Here is a 14,019-nt window from a genome sequence, read left to right on the forward strand (position 1 = left end):
TCAACAAGCAAAGCACTTGACTGATGATTGGCTGAGAGAAATAGCTTTTACTATTATCGATCATAGTCTACTGCTGGAGAAATGTACACTGCCGTTCAAAAGTTTCGGGTCACTTAGAAATGTCCTTGCTTTGAAAGAAAAGCAAATTTTTTGTCCATTAAAATAAAATAACATTTATCAGAAATACAGTGTAGACATTGTTAATGTTGGAAATGACTATTGTAGTTGGAAACGGATGATTTTTAATGGAATATCTATGTAGGAATACAGAGGTCCATTATCAGCAACCATCACTCCTGTTTTCCAATGGCATGTTGTGTTAGCTAATCCAAGTTTATCATTTTTAAAGGCTAATTTATCATTAGAAAACCCTTTTGCAATTATGTTAGCACACCTGAAAACTGTTGTCCTGATTAAAGAAGCAATAAAACTGGCCTTCTTTAGGCTAGTTGAGTATCTGGAGCATCAGCATTTGTGGGTTCGATTACAGGCTCAAAATGGCCAGAAACAAAACACTTTCTTCTGAAACTCACCAGTCTATTCTTGTTCTGAGAAATGAAGGCTCTAACCAGAATGGAAAGAGGAGTGGGAGGCCCCAGTGCACAACTGAGCAAGAGGACAAGTAAATTAAAGTGTCTAGTTTGAGAAACATAAGTCCTCAACTGGCAGCTTCAGCAAAACACCAGTGTCAACGTCAACAGTGAAGAGGCGACTCCTGGAGGCTGGCCTTCTAGGCAGAGTTCCTCGTTCCAGTGTTCTTTGCCCATCTTAATAATTTATTTTTATTGGCCAGTCTGAGACATGGCTTTTTCTTTGCAACTCTGCCTAGAATAACATTTTGTGTTGTGGATGTGTGATAGTGTAGGGATGTTATATGATGTACTGTTTAATCTTTAGCTCATTCAGTACAAACATTGTTCACTGTTTTATCCTTCATTTTATATGTAATGTGGGTGCTTTGGTGTGTTTGGACCCAAGGAAGAATAGCTGCTGCCTAATGGGTATCCCTAATAAATACAAATACAAATGCACACACTCATGCCCACACACACACACACACAACAACAACAACATGTATGTTTCTCTGTCTCAAACCCCTCCCTTCTTTAATGGCAGTTATGGGAGGGAATGCATGTTGTCATGTCTCGTGTACAGCCAGTCACCTCATATATACCCTAGTCCCCTGTCCTACTCGTTCCATCATCCCTCTCTCTCTTACTGTCTCCCTCTTCCCCTCTCACTTCTCTCTCTCTCTTGCCCCTCTCTCTCTCTCTCTCTCTCGCTCTCTGTCTCTCTCTCTGTTTCTCTGTCTCTCTCTCTCCCTCTCCCTCTCTCATTCTTCTCTCTGTTATGTGTCATTTGTGTCATGTGTCATGTGTCATGTGTCATTTTCTCAGTATGTGTAACTTCTGCGGGAAGGAGAACAGCTCAGCTTCACACAATGCATTTCTGCTGGCTGAGTGAATACACAGGACAGAGAGACTTGGATAACACCCCAGTGAGTGTCTGTAGGCTTGGAGATGCCTGTTTGTCAGCAAGGGGTTGCTCAGTTAAATCCCCTCTGTAAGTAATCTCAAAGAGAGATGTTATCTCTCCCTATTCTACAGTGCTAAACCAAGGACAAGCAAAGGACTGCTCCTATCTAGGGCCAGGTGGTTTTCATGACAATGTCATTTGATGAGGGAAAACTATTGGTCCCAGCTTTAGCCTACAGGCACTATTAACCGCCTAGTTATGACCTAGTAGTTCTGGGTAAACACAAGGGCCCAGAGTTATACCTGATTATGGCAGGAAAAATACATAGCACTACTCATAGACCTTTACAAATCTCAAAAAAGACACCTTCATTAATGCTAACTCATAGTCTATAACTGCAATTAATGCTAACTCATAGTATATAACTGCAATTAATGCTAACTCATAGTCTATAACTGTAATTAATTCTAACGCATAGTCTGTAACTGTAATTAATGCTAACTCATAGTCTATAACTGTAATTAATGCTAACTCATAGTCTGTAACTGTAATTAATGCCAGCTCATATTCTATAACTGTAAATAATGCTAGCTCATATTCTAAAACTGTAAATAATGCTAGCTCATATTCTAAAACTGTAAATAATGCTAGCTCATATTCTAAAACTGTAAATAATGCTAGCTCATATTCTAAAACTGTAAATAATGCCAGCTCATATTCTAAAACTGTAAATAATGCTAGCTCATATTCTATAACTGTAATTAATGCCAGCTCATATTCTATAACTGTAATTAATGCCAGCTCATATTCTAATACTGTAAATAATGCTAGCTCATATTCTAAAACTGTAAATAATGCTAGCTCATATTCTATAACTGTAATTAATGCCAGCTCATATTCTAAAACTGTAAATAATGCTAGCTCATAGCCTATAACTATAATTAAAGCTAGCTCATATTCTATAACTGTCAACAAACAGACACCGGACACATGAGAATGTGGGTTGAAAAATAGTATTCTACATCTGTACAACAACTAGGTCCTAGACATATATCTTAAGCCAGCTGCTAAAGAACTGCCCTAAATGAGAACTACTGAAAAGTATCTGTCTAGACTAGACTAGACTGCCTTGTATTTGCACATGTGTGTTTGCAAGATAAGCAAATAGTAGCCATTACCACATCCTGTGTGTGAGAGGCAATCTGTTTCCCCTGTGGCATGGTTAGGGAAGAAAAACCCATTTGAAAAACAAAGTGCAACCACCATTGTGGGACATGTGGTGAACCTCAGAATAGGTGGGGAAGGAGGTGAAAGGCATCTAGCATTGCCCATGGAATCGGGTTTGCAGTCGCACGCACACACACACTTGCAGACACTCACTTACACTAGTCATTCAAGCAGCATTATAAGGGCCGTTTATGCCATTCCAATACAACCACAGTCCCCTTATTAGGTAGACTGAGGGAGTCAGAAAGAGAGAGAGAGAGAGAGTGAAAGAGAGAAAGGTAGAGAGGGAGAGGGGAGAGGCAAAGGTAGAGAGGGAGAAGGGAGGGGAGAGAGCAAAGGAAGAGAGGGAGAGGAGAGGGCAGGGGAGAGAGCAAAGGGAGAGAGGGAGAGGGGAGGGGAGGGGAGGGGAGAGAGCGAGAGGAGAGTGGAGGGGAGAGAGCAAAGGGAGAGAGGGAGAGGGGAGGGGAGGTGAGAGAGCAAAGGGAGAGAGGAGGGGAGGGGAGAGAGCAAAGGGAGAGAGGGAGAGGGGAGGGGAGGGGAGAGAGCAAAGGGAGAGAGGGAGAGGGGAGGGGAGGGGAGAGAGCAAAGGGAGAGAGGGAGAGGGGAGGGGAGGGGAGAGAGCAAAGGGAGAGAGGGAGAGGGGAGGGGAGAGAGCGAGAGGAGAGGGGAGGGGAGAGAGCAAAGGGAGAGAGGGAGAGAGGGGAGGGGAGGGGAGAGAGCAAAGGGAGAGAGGGAGAGGGGAAGGGAGGGGAGAGAGTAAAGAGGGAGAGGGGAAGGGAGGGGAGAGAGTAAAGAGGGAGAGGGGAGGGGAGGGGAGAGAGCAAAGGGAGAGAGGGAGAGGGGAGGGGAGGGGAGAGAGCAAAGGGAGAGAGGGAGAGGGGAGGGGAGGGGAGAGAGCAAAGGGAGAGAGGGAGAGGGGAGGGGAGGGGAGAGAGCAAAGGGAGAGAGGGAGAGGGGAGGGGAGAGAGCGAGAGGAGAGGGGAGGGGAGAGAGCAAAGGGAGAGAGGGAGAGAGGGGAGGGGAGGGGAGAGAGCAAAGGGAGAGAGGGAGAGGGGAAGGGAGGGGAGAGAGTAAAGAGGGAGAGGGGAAGGGAGGGGAGAGAGTAAAGAGGGAGAGGGGAGGGGAGGGGAGAGAGCAAAGGGAGAGAGGGAGAGGGGAGGGGAGGGGAGAGAGCAAAGGGAGAGAGGGAGAGGGGAGGGGAGGGGAGAGAGCAAAGGGAGAACATGGAAGACAGAAACAAAAGAAAGAAGCAGAGAAAAAAGAAAAAGTGAAAGTCAGACAATGTTTGTTTTCTCGTCTGTTCTTTGTGTCTCGATCTCTCCGTTCTCTTTCTGCATCCCTCGTTCTCTCCATTCCTTTCCTCTGAGGGCGTTAAGCGCTCCAGTCTGGAGGGCAGATTTAGTGAACGCAGGAGGGTGGGAAAAGTTCAAGCTCCCTCCATCCTAAACGACAATCATTTTTGTTCTCCCCTCCTGAGGGAGTACTTATAGAAGCCAGTGTGGTCGAAGAGGCTTATGGACTAGTCTGCTGTGACTCATTCATCTCCCCATCCACAGACAAATATCTCTCTCTCTCTCCCTCTATCCATCTCTCCATCTCTCTCCATCTCCATCTCACTCACTACCTCTCTCACTCATTCTCCATCCCTCCCTCGCTCCCTCTCTCTCTCAGAAGACAACATGTCAGACCAGACCAATGTGTAACAGGAAAAGGGGTTTATCTGTCTGCCTCACAGCCTTAAATCTGTATCCAAGCCCAACAACCACATGTACACTGCTACATTCCGTCTGCTGTTATTACGGCATTATGTCTATTTGCACTGTTCTCAATCCCAGGGAACGCTGAGAAGCCATTTAAACACAAGAATGTCAAACCATACAATCCAGACTGGGGTGTTAGTGTTGGTGTAGAGGAGGGTGGAAATGGATGGACGTCAAGAAGGTTGACGGAGACTGGCTGTATCCAAGGTGGCTGTCAAAGCAATTACATTTCTCTCATTCTTTCATTCTCTCTCTCTTCCTTCATTCTCTACTTTTCTCTCCTTCACTGCCACTCTCTATCTTATTCTCTTTCTCCTCTTTCTGTCTCTGTTTCCCTCTCTCCTTAATCACTCTCTCTCTTTCTGTATGCACTCCTCTGGCGCCCACGTCTCACCCACGGACAGAGCCTCTGCCAGCACAGACAAATACACACATAGACATAGACACAGACACAAACACAAACACTCACGCATACACTCTGACCCCCTCTGTGTATAGTAGAGGATTACGGTGGCATTACATGCCGTGCCACAAGAGCTCCCATTTTCTGTGAACATCTTGTTATTGAGATTACACAACTGGGAATGAATCAAGACCCACTGCAGGCTTTATCCAGTCAGTGAATGAATCAAGACCCACTGCAGGCTTTATCCAGTCAGTGAATGAATCAAGATCCACTGCAGGCTTTATCCAGTCAGTGAATGAATCAAGACCCACTGCAGGCTTTATCCAGTCAGTGAATGAATCAAGACCCACTGCAGGCTTTATCCAGTCAGTGAATGAATCAAGACCCACTGCAGGCTTTATCCAGTCAGTGACTGAATCAAGACCCACTGCAGGCTTTATCCAGTCAGTGAATTAATCAAGACCCACTGCAGGCTTTATCCAGTCAGTGAATGAATCAAGACCCACTGCAGGCTTTATCCAGTCAGTGAATGAATCAAGACCCACTGCAGGCTTTATCCAGTCAGTGAATGAATCAAGAGTTACTGCAGGCTTTATCCAGTCAGTGAATGAATCAAGACCCACTGCAGGCTTTATCCAGTCAGTGAATGAATCAAGACCCACTGCAGGCTTTATCCAGTCAGTGACTGAATCAAGACCCACTGCAGGCTTTATCCAGTCAGTGAATGAATCAAGACCCACTGCAGGCTTTATCCAGTCAGTGACTGAATCAAGACCCACTGCAGGCTTTATCCAGTCAGTGAATGAATCAAGACCCACTGCAGGCTTTATCCAGTCAGTGACTGAATCAAGATCCACTGCAGGCTTTATCCAGTCAGTGACTGAATCAAGACCCACTGCAGGCTTTATCCAGTCAGTGAATGAATCAAGACCCGCTGCAGGCTTTATCCAGTCAGTGAATGAATCAAGACCCACTGCAGGCTTTATCCAGTCAGTGACTGAATCAAGATCCACTGCAGGCTTTATCCAGTCAGTGACTGAATCAAGATCCACTGCAGGCTTTATCCAGTCAGTGACTGAATCAAGATCCACTGCAGGCTTTATCCAGTCAGTGAATGAATCAACACCCACTGCAGGCTTTATCCAGTCAGTGAATGAATCAAGATCCACTGCAAGCTTTATCCAGTCAGTGAATGAATCAAGATCCACTGCAGGCTTTATCCAGTCAGTGACTGAATCAAGACCCACTGCAGGCTTTATCCAGTCAGTGAATGAATCAACACCCACTGCAGGCTTTATCCAGTCAGTGAATGAATCAAGATCCACTGCAGGCTTTATCCAGTGAATGAATCAAGACCCACTGCAGGCTTTATCCAGTCAGTGAATGAATCAAGACCCACTGCAGGCTTTATCCAGTGAATGAATCAAGACCCACTTCAGGCTTTATCCAGTCAGTGAATGAATCAAGACCCACTGCAGGCTTTATCCAGTGAATGAATCAAGACCCACTGCAGGCTTTATCCAGTCAGTGAATGAATCAAGATCCACTGCAGGCTTTATCCAGTCAGTGAATGAATCAAGAGTTACTGCAGGCTTTATCCAGTCAGTTAATGAATCAAGACCCACTGCAGGCTTTATCCAGTCAGTGAATGAATCAAGACCCACTGCAGGCTTGATCCAGTCAGTGAATGAATCAAGACCCACTGCAGGCTTTATCCAGTCAGTGAATGAATCAATAGTTACTGCAGGCTTTATCCAGTCAGTGAATGAATCAAGAGTTACTGCAGGCTTTATCCAGTCAGTTAATGAATCAAGACCCACTGCAGGCTTTATCCAGTCAGTGAATGAATCAAGAGTTACTGCAGGCTTTATCCAGTCAGTGAATGAATCATAACCCCCTGCAGGCTTTATCCAGTCAGTTAATGAATCAAGAGTTACTGCAGGCTTTATCCAGTCAGTGAATGAATCAAGAGTTACTGCAGGCTTTATCCAGTCAGTGAATGAATCAAGACCCACTGCAGGCTTTATCCAGTCAGTGACTGAATCAAGACCCACTGCAGGCTTTATCGAGTCAGTGAATGAATCAAGACCCACTGCAGGCTTTATCCAGTCAGTGAATGAATCAAGACCCACTGCAGGCTTTATCCAGTCAGTGAATGAATCAAGAGTTACTGCAGGCTTTATCCAGTCAGTGAATGAATCATAACCCACTGCAGGCTTTATCCAGTCAGTGAATGAATCAAGAGTTACTGCAGGCTTTATCCAGTCAGTGAATGAATCAAGAGTTACTGCAGGCTTATTCCAGTCAGTGAATGAATCAAGACCCACTGCAGGCTTTATCCAGTCAGTGAATGAATCAAGAGTTACTGCAGGCTTTATCCAGTCAGTGAATGAATCAAGAGTTACTGCAGGCTTATTCCAGTCAGTGAATGAATCAAGAGTTACTGCAGGGGGAGAGATACATGTTTTTTTTTTTTAAATAAGGTCAAGCAGGAACTCTGACTGGTTAAAGATATATATTTATATATATATATATATATATATATATATAAAAATGTCTACTTCAAATTCATAATCTCCAGCACTACCCAACATCAAAATGTGGTAAATATGGCAATTAGGAGGCAATGCCTACTCTGGTTAAAATGTGATGAAATACCAGATGACATATTTTTCTCTATCTTTATTACTACAAAACATTGAAAAGATACATTTTCACATACTTTGATGTTCATGTTGGGTAGTGCAGGAGATGAATTTCAAATAGAGCATTTAGATATGTCCCTTTTAAGGTTTTTAGGGTCAAAGGGACATTTTTAAATGGTGCTAGTTCATATGCATAAACCCCAACATCAACATATGTGTCACGGTCGTGAGGGGAGACAGACCAAGGCGCAGTGTGATTAGAGTTCCACATATTTTAATAAAGTGAAACTTCCAAACAAAACAATAAACAAACAACGAAACGTGACATCAGTGGCTCTACATGCACATACACAAATCCATATCCCACAACCCAGGTGGTAACAATGGAGAACTTAAGTATGATCACCAATTAGAGACAACGATAATCAGATAATCAGCTTCCTCTAATTGGGAACCTTACCAAGTACACCAACATAGAAATAGGAAAACTAGAACACCCCCCCTAGCCTGACCTACAACACCATAGAGAACCAAGGGCTTTCTATGGTCAGGGCGTGACAATATGTAAAAATGGCACTTTTCTATGTTTTGTAGTAAAAAAAAGATAGAGGAAGACAAGAGTGTCCAATGACGTCATCAACCAATTAGTAGGTAGTTAGTAGGCAATGCCTACTCATAATTGGTTAAAATCACATGATTCACACCGATGATTCCTTTAAGGTTTGGGATAGGTTAAAACGAGAAAACTTCAGTTTAGGCATGGTTAAGGTAAGGATTAAGGTTTGGGACAGATTAAAAGAGTAGCAATTTAAACGAGTGCCTAGCACTGGGATTGAACCCATAATCCTCAGAGCCGGAGCATGGGGTTCAAACACTTCCTCTGTCCCCATCCACAACTGCCTAGAAAGCCACATGCGTGCTTGATGGTAATAGGTGCTCACGTTGCGCCTAGTGGACGGTGTTGAAGGCATGTCCCGACGTCCTGGGGAGACTGATCTTCTGTATTCACCACCTCCACTACATTCAACCAGGGGGTGTTTTTTCTGTGGTTTAATGGAGTAAGCTATACTCTCAGGCCCAGGGAGAGGCATGTTACCCGGGCAGGGATCGAGGCCTGGAGGTCTGGAGGTCTGTAGTTCCAGGGAGTAAGCTATACTCTCAGGCCCAGGGAGAGGGCAGGCACGTGGGCAGGTTTGTTTCTGAGTAAAGTGTGTCACAAGTTGCACCCTATGTCTTATATAGTTCAGTATTTTTAGCCCATAGATAATGTGGGGTGCCATTTAGACGAGTTAGAGAGAGGATGAACACAACACAAATACTGGGCTGTTTTGTGTTTGTGTTGAAGTGTCATATCTTCTGTCCAGAGGAAGTTAGAGCGAGAGAGAACCGTTACTACAGCCATGCAGAGTAATAGCATGTGTAAAAGAGCTGTAGGTACAGTAAGACATATCGCTGGTAAAGTACTTATAGTTGGCACTGTAGTCTCCCTGTCCCGGTGGCATTCCAAACAGCCACAGAGAACCCTTCAGAGTCAGAAATTCCACAGAGAACCCCTCAGAGTCAGAAATTCCATCTTTTAAAACCTTTAATGAGCTACAGTTCAGCGTGATTTATCCTTTTCTCCTTCTACACGTGAAAAGCTAACTGTAGCTTGTAGAAATGCAACTGTGCTGCTTCTCCCATAGATTCTCATAGATGTTTTCTCTTTAACTTGTGGGTTGAGGGTGAGGAGGTGGAAAGGGGGGGAAGGAGGTAGAGAGAAGGAATTGGGGAGGAGAGAAAAAGGTGGAGAAGAAGGGGGGAAATGGTTGAGGAGGGGTTGGTTGCTTTGTCAGAAAACTTGAGTGCATTTGGTTTTCGCCCCCTCTCCCCAAACCTAAGTAAACACATTCCGGTACAAACCATACAGTCATAGTAAAGAGGCACGTCAGGAAGACGCAGATTGATTTCTCAGCAGCGGATGACTGATTTGAAAGGAAAGAGAGGTTTTGTGGGTTATTTGCATGCATCAGGACTTTGAGTCATTAAGGGGTCGTTTGTGGGCAGCCGAGTCCTGAGACACAGATAATTATCTTTCATTTGACGTTGCTCAGTCTCACTCTCTCTGTCTCTCTCTCTCCTTTTTCCATCCATCCATCCATTTATCTCTCTCTCTCTCTCGCTCTCTCTCTCTCGCTCTCTCTCCCCCCTCTCCCTCTCCCTCTCTCAGATCCCTTACTCCAAACTGAACGAGGGGAGCGTGTGTGTGTCTGGCTCCCAAAATTATCTGAATGGCCTCCAGGAGCCACTGTGTGTGTGATGGTGTGTGTGTGTGCTTGTGTATTATGTAATGATGTGTGTACTGTTTGCTTGTGGCTCAGCATCTGGCTTAATGTCTGCCTATGTGTACCACCTCTCCTCATGGGGCATATTTCATGGCAGACTAGGGCAAATGTCTGTGGCAGCATACTTGGTTAAGCACCAACACCCCTCTCTACCTCCCTCCCTCCTTTTCTTCCTCTCTCTGTCTGGGTTACCATAGTTGTGTTGCTCAATTGGAGAACAATGGCTAGACTATTGAATGTGGCCACTGTTCAAACCCCATGCCTCCCTCAGTGGGCGCCATACCCATAGACCGCCAGTGAAGTGACAGAACGGAAAGCAGCAGGAGAAACCAGTAGCATGGCCTGTCTCAATGTGCCTCCAGTCAGACAGTAGGAGAGACCAGTAGCATGGCCTGTCTCAATGTGACTCCAGTCAGACAGTAGTAGAGACCAGTAACATGGCCTGTCTCAATGTGACTCCAGTCAGACAGTAGGAGAGACCAGTAGCATGGCCTGTCTCAATGTGCCTCCAGTCAGACAGTAGTAGAGACCAGTAGCATGGCCTGTCTCAATGTGACTCCAGTCAGACAGTAGGAGAGACCAGTAAACATGGCCTGTCTCAATGTGACTCCAGTCAGACAGTAGGAGAGACCAGTAGCATGGCCTGTCTCAATGTGACTCCAGTCAGACAGCCTCCCTATACCACACAAACCAGACAGTAGCGGTGGGGTCATATCCATTACAACTCAATTCAGGGAGTTAAAATGACATTGTTAGGAGGAAGATCAGGGGGAGAGATTTTGACTTGGCGTCATGGGCTGTGTCTCAATAGTCATAACTATTCATATAGCTAGCTTCCTGTCCTTGTCTCTTTATGAAAGGTGAAAGCAGCACAGTGGACACCAATTCAGTGAATGAAAGGAGACCAGAAAGGAAACCACTTCACAGTATTGAGAAAGGTACTGGATCTTTAGCTGAATACTCAACACCATGCATGATGTTGTTAATGGAAATATACACATGCCTACTGCTGACTGTATACTAACGAATGGTACCACATTCACGACGTTAGCAATATAACAGAGAGGGACAGAAGGAATTTGAGAAAGAGAACACCCCTATCTGTGGAAAGAGAGGAAAATTGAGGGGAAGAATGTTTAGGTGAATTTTAATGGAGTGTCTTTCTCCACACCTGTGGAACTTATAGCGACTTTGTGAAGTCTCAAGTCTCCAATGAAAATACTATTTTTTTAAGAACAAAGGAGCGAGAGACGAAGGAACGAGAGAGAGATTGAGAGAGACCAGTTTTGGAGGTTCATACCTGAAGACAGGAGTGTAGTTTGGCGCAGTCCTAGGGTTTCCATTAAATGGTAAGTTTGAGGAACAAGATAATTGCTATAGCAGAACTGAACCCCAAAACCACCTCCTCTCTCCCTGTTTCTCATGCACACACTTACACTCACTCCTTGTGCTGCTCACACACAGCAGTACAGACACACACACACACACACACACACACACACACACACACACACACACACACACACACACACACACACACACACACACACACACACACACACACACACACACACACAACCGAAAGGTTGCTGGATGAAATCCCCGATCTGACAAGGTAAAAATATGTTGTTCTGCTCCTGAGCAAGGCAGTTAACCCACTGTTCCACAGTAGGCTGTCATTGTAAATACGATTTTTTTCTTAACTGACTTGCCTATTAAAATAAAAAATAATATTTACTTTAGGTCGTATAGCCAGCGTTCTGTTGGATCCTTGACCAGATAAGACTGGGTGCCATCTGCGATACAGCCTGTGGTATGTAAATGATTCAGGACAGCATTAGAGGCATGGATATGGGTTCTCTCTCCACTGACACACAGAACCCTGTGTCCACCCCTTCCATCCCTACACCCCCTCTCTCTTTCCACCATTCCCTCCCTCCCTCCCTACACCCCTATTCCTTTTCCACCCCTATCTAACTCCCTCCCTCCCTCTCTCTCTACACCCCCTCTTCCCTTTGAAGAAAATGATCACAATGGCTATCATATTAATGGTGATTGGTCGATCAGAATGAAGTAATCTGTGCATGTTCTCCAATCCAACTCTTCTCTAGTGAGGGAGAACATCAGGATGCTTTAGATGTGGTTGGGATGGGGTTGTGGTGAGTTTTGGAGTGAGCTGAGCAATCATCTTTTTAGCTTGTCAGCTAAGGGGAAAGTCTTTGACGTTCCCTTATTTTGTTAACTTTCTCTTCTCTGTTTGCACTTAAAAAGGAGGTTGACCCAGGACAATCTCCTTCCTTCAATGACAGACTGAAAGATGCAGAGAGAGACACAGATCGTAATTTACAGAGACAGAATGTGAGAGTTAATGAAGAGCAAGTTGAATTCGGTGTCAGGAGACAAGGAACAGCGGCCCATTTACGAGCCTGCTGTTAAAATTCCTGCCTACGGTTAGGGAAAAGCCACTGACAGCTTTGTGGGAATGAGAGCACAGACCACGTTACGGAGCGTAAAACACTCCTCTCCAACCGCTAATGCTGCACCGAGGTGTCTGCCATGGCAGTAGGGACACAGGAGAAAAACAAAGACACTGGGATAGCATGGAGAAATAATAGGGTCCCGAGTTATTCCTCAAAATGACCAGCAAAAACTCTAACATTTATTTATAGTCTAACACTTAGACATTTCTAAGTAAGTAGCTTTGGGTAAAAAGAAAAATGCATGATTTAATCCCTGAGTTTGTGAAACACCTGGCTCTATAAAGAAGCGCTGTGAGAGCATTGGGAGACTGTACCAAATGGGAGAGCAAAACAAATCCCTGGAAAGTGAGTTGGGGTTAGACCATGTGACCTCTGGAAGTGATCTTTAATTGGTCACATTTCCTAGGTCACTGAGCACCCAGTGGCAGGTGAGAAGGTGTTATGATCTTATGTGTTTTGATTGACAGGTGGTAGCTGGCCAAGAGATGTGCAGTGATAAATGAAGAACGAACAGGTGTGTGTGTGTGTGTGTGTGTGTGTGTGTGTGAGTGTGAGTGTGAGAGAGAGGTATGCTAATTTGGTATAAAGCAGACCTAACTCTATCAAATTAATCAAAACAGGAACATTTTACATTTGGCTAGAAATTCAAAAGGAAATTATCTCAACAGAGAAAAAATTCCTCCTGTGTGCTATTTCCAGGCCCAGGGACATGTACTAGTCTGTGGTAAACTAAATGCCAGAACTGGACAAGAACCTGACAGGGGAACAAACACCTACCTGGAGGTGACAGTATTCCTTCCCCCATATGCCCCCCTAGGCACAACTACTTTCCAACAAAAATGGGTCACAACTACTGCAGCTCTGTCGTGCTCTGGGTAAGTACATAGGCTTCGAGGGACTCCTATGGTAGGTACACCTATAGCTCATCTCTTGGCAGTAGTTCGTTAGACTACTTTATCACTGACCTCAACCCAGAGTCTCTCAGAGCATTCACAGTCAGTCCACTGACACGCTTATCAGATCACAGCAAAATCACAGTCTACTTGAACAGAGCCATACTCAATCATGAGGCATCAAAGCCAAAGGAACTGAATAATATTAAGAAATGCTTTAGACGGAAGTAAGCTAGTGTGGGAATCTGACAAAAAACAATTAGGCAACAACAAATGAAATCCCTTATAGTCATCTTCCTGGACAAAACATTTGTGAAGGAGTAAACTTGGCAGTAGAAAACCTAAACAATATATTTGATCTCTCGGCTTCCCTAACAAATCAAAAAATGTCAAGGAGGAAACCCAAGGAAACCCAAGAAAATGAACAACAATTCAACAACTGCTTTGATGAAGAATGCAAGAACCTTGAGAAACCTAACCAACCAAAAACATAGAGACCCATAAAACCGGAGCCTACGCCTTCACTATGGTGAATCAACAAAACAATAAAGAAATAAATAACAGAAAAAGAAGGAACAGCTTGTCAGAAATCAGCTTAATGTAATTGAAGAATCCATAGACTTTAACCACTTCTGGGAAAATTGGAAAACACTTAAACAACACAAAAGAGTTATCTATCCAAAACTGGGATGTATGGACAAACACTTATCCAATCTTTTTGGCCTATAACAAAGAACAAACAGCAAAAACATATACATGATCAAATACAAATCTTAGAATCAACTTTTAAAGACTATCAGAACCCACT

At 44.3% G+C, this 14,019-nt stretch overlaps 1 protein-coding gene across 3 annotated transcripts in view; it reads left to right on the forward strand.

The window, feature by feature from the left end:
• LOC110496553 (collagen alpha-2(VIII) chain-like) overlaps positions 1–14,019 on the forward strand; it is a 119,520-nt gene that overhangs the window by 35,644 nt on the left and 69,857 nt on the right. The window contains exon 1 of one of the 3 annotated variants that reach the window (XM_036953302.1): positions 8,526–8,705. The exons of 1 other annotated variant lie outside the window; for it this stretch is intronic. The gene's annotated coding sequence lies outside the window, so the exon portion shown is untranslated. Of the gene's footprint in view, positions 1–8,525; positions 8,706–11,628; positions 11,652–14,019 lie in introns of those variants that run through there. One more of the 3 variants, XM_036953303.1, reaches the window with a different exon arrangement.

Source organism: Oncorhynchus mykiss, chromosome 18 (assembly GCF_013265735.2).
Source record: "Oncorhynchus mykiss isolate Arlee chromosome 18, USDA_OmykA_1.1, whole genome shotgun sequence".
NCBI classification, from domain to species: Eukaryota; Metazoa; Chordata; class Actinopteri; order Salmoniformes; family Salmonidae; genus Oncorhynchus; species Oncorhynchus mykiss.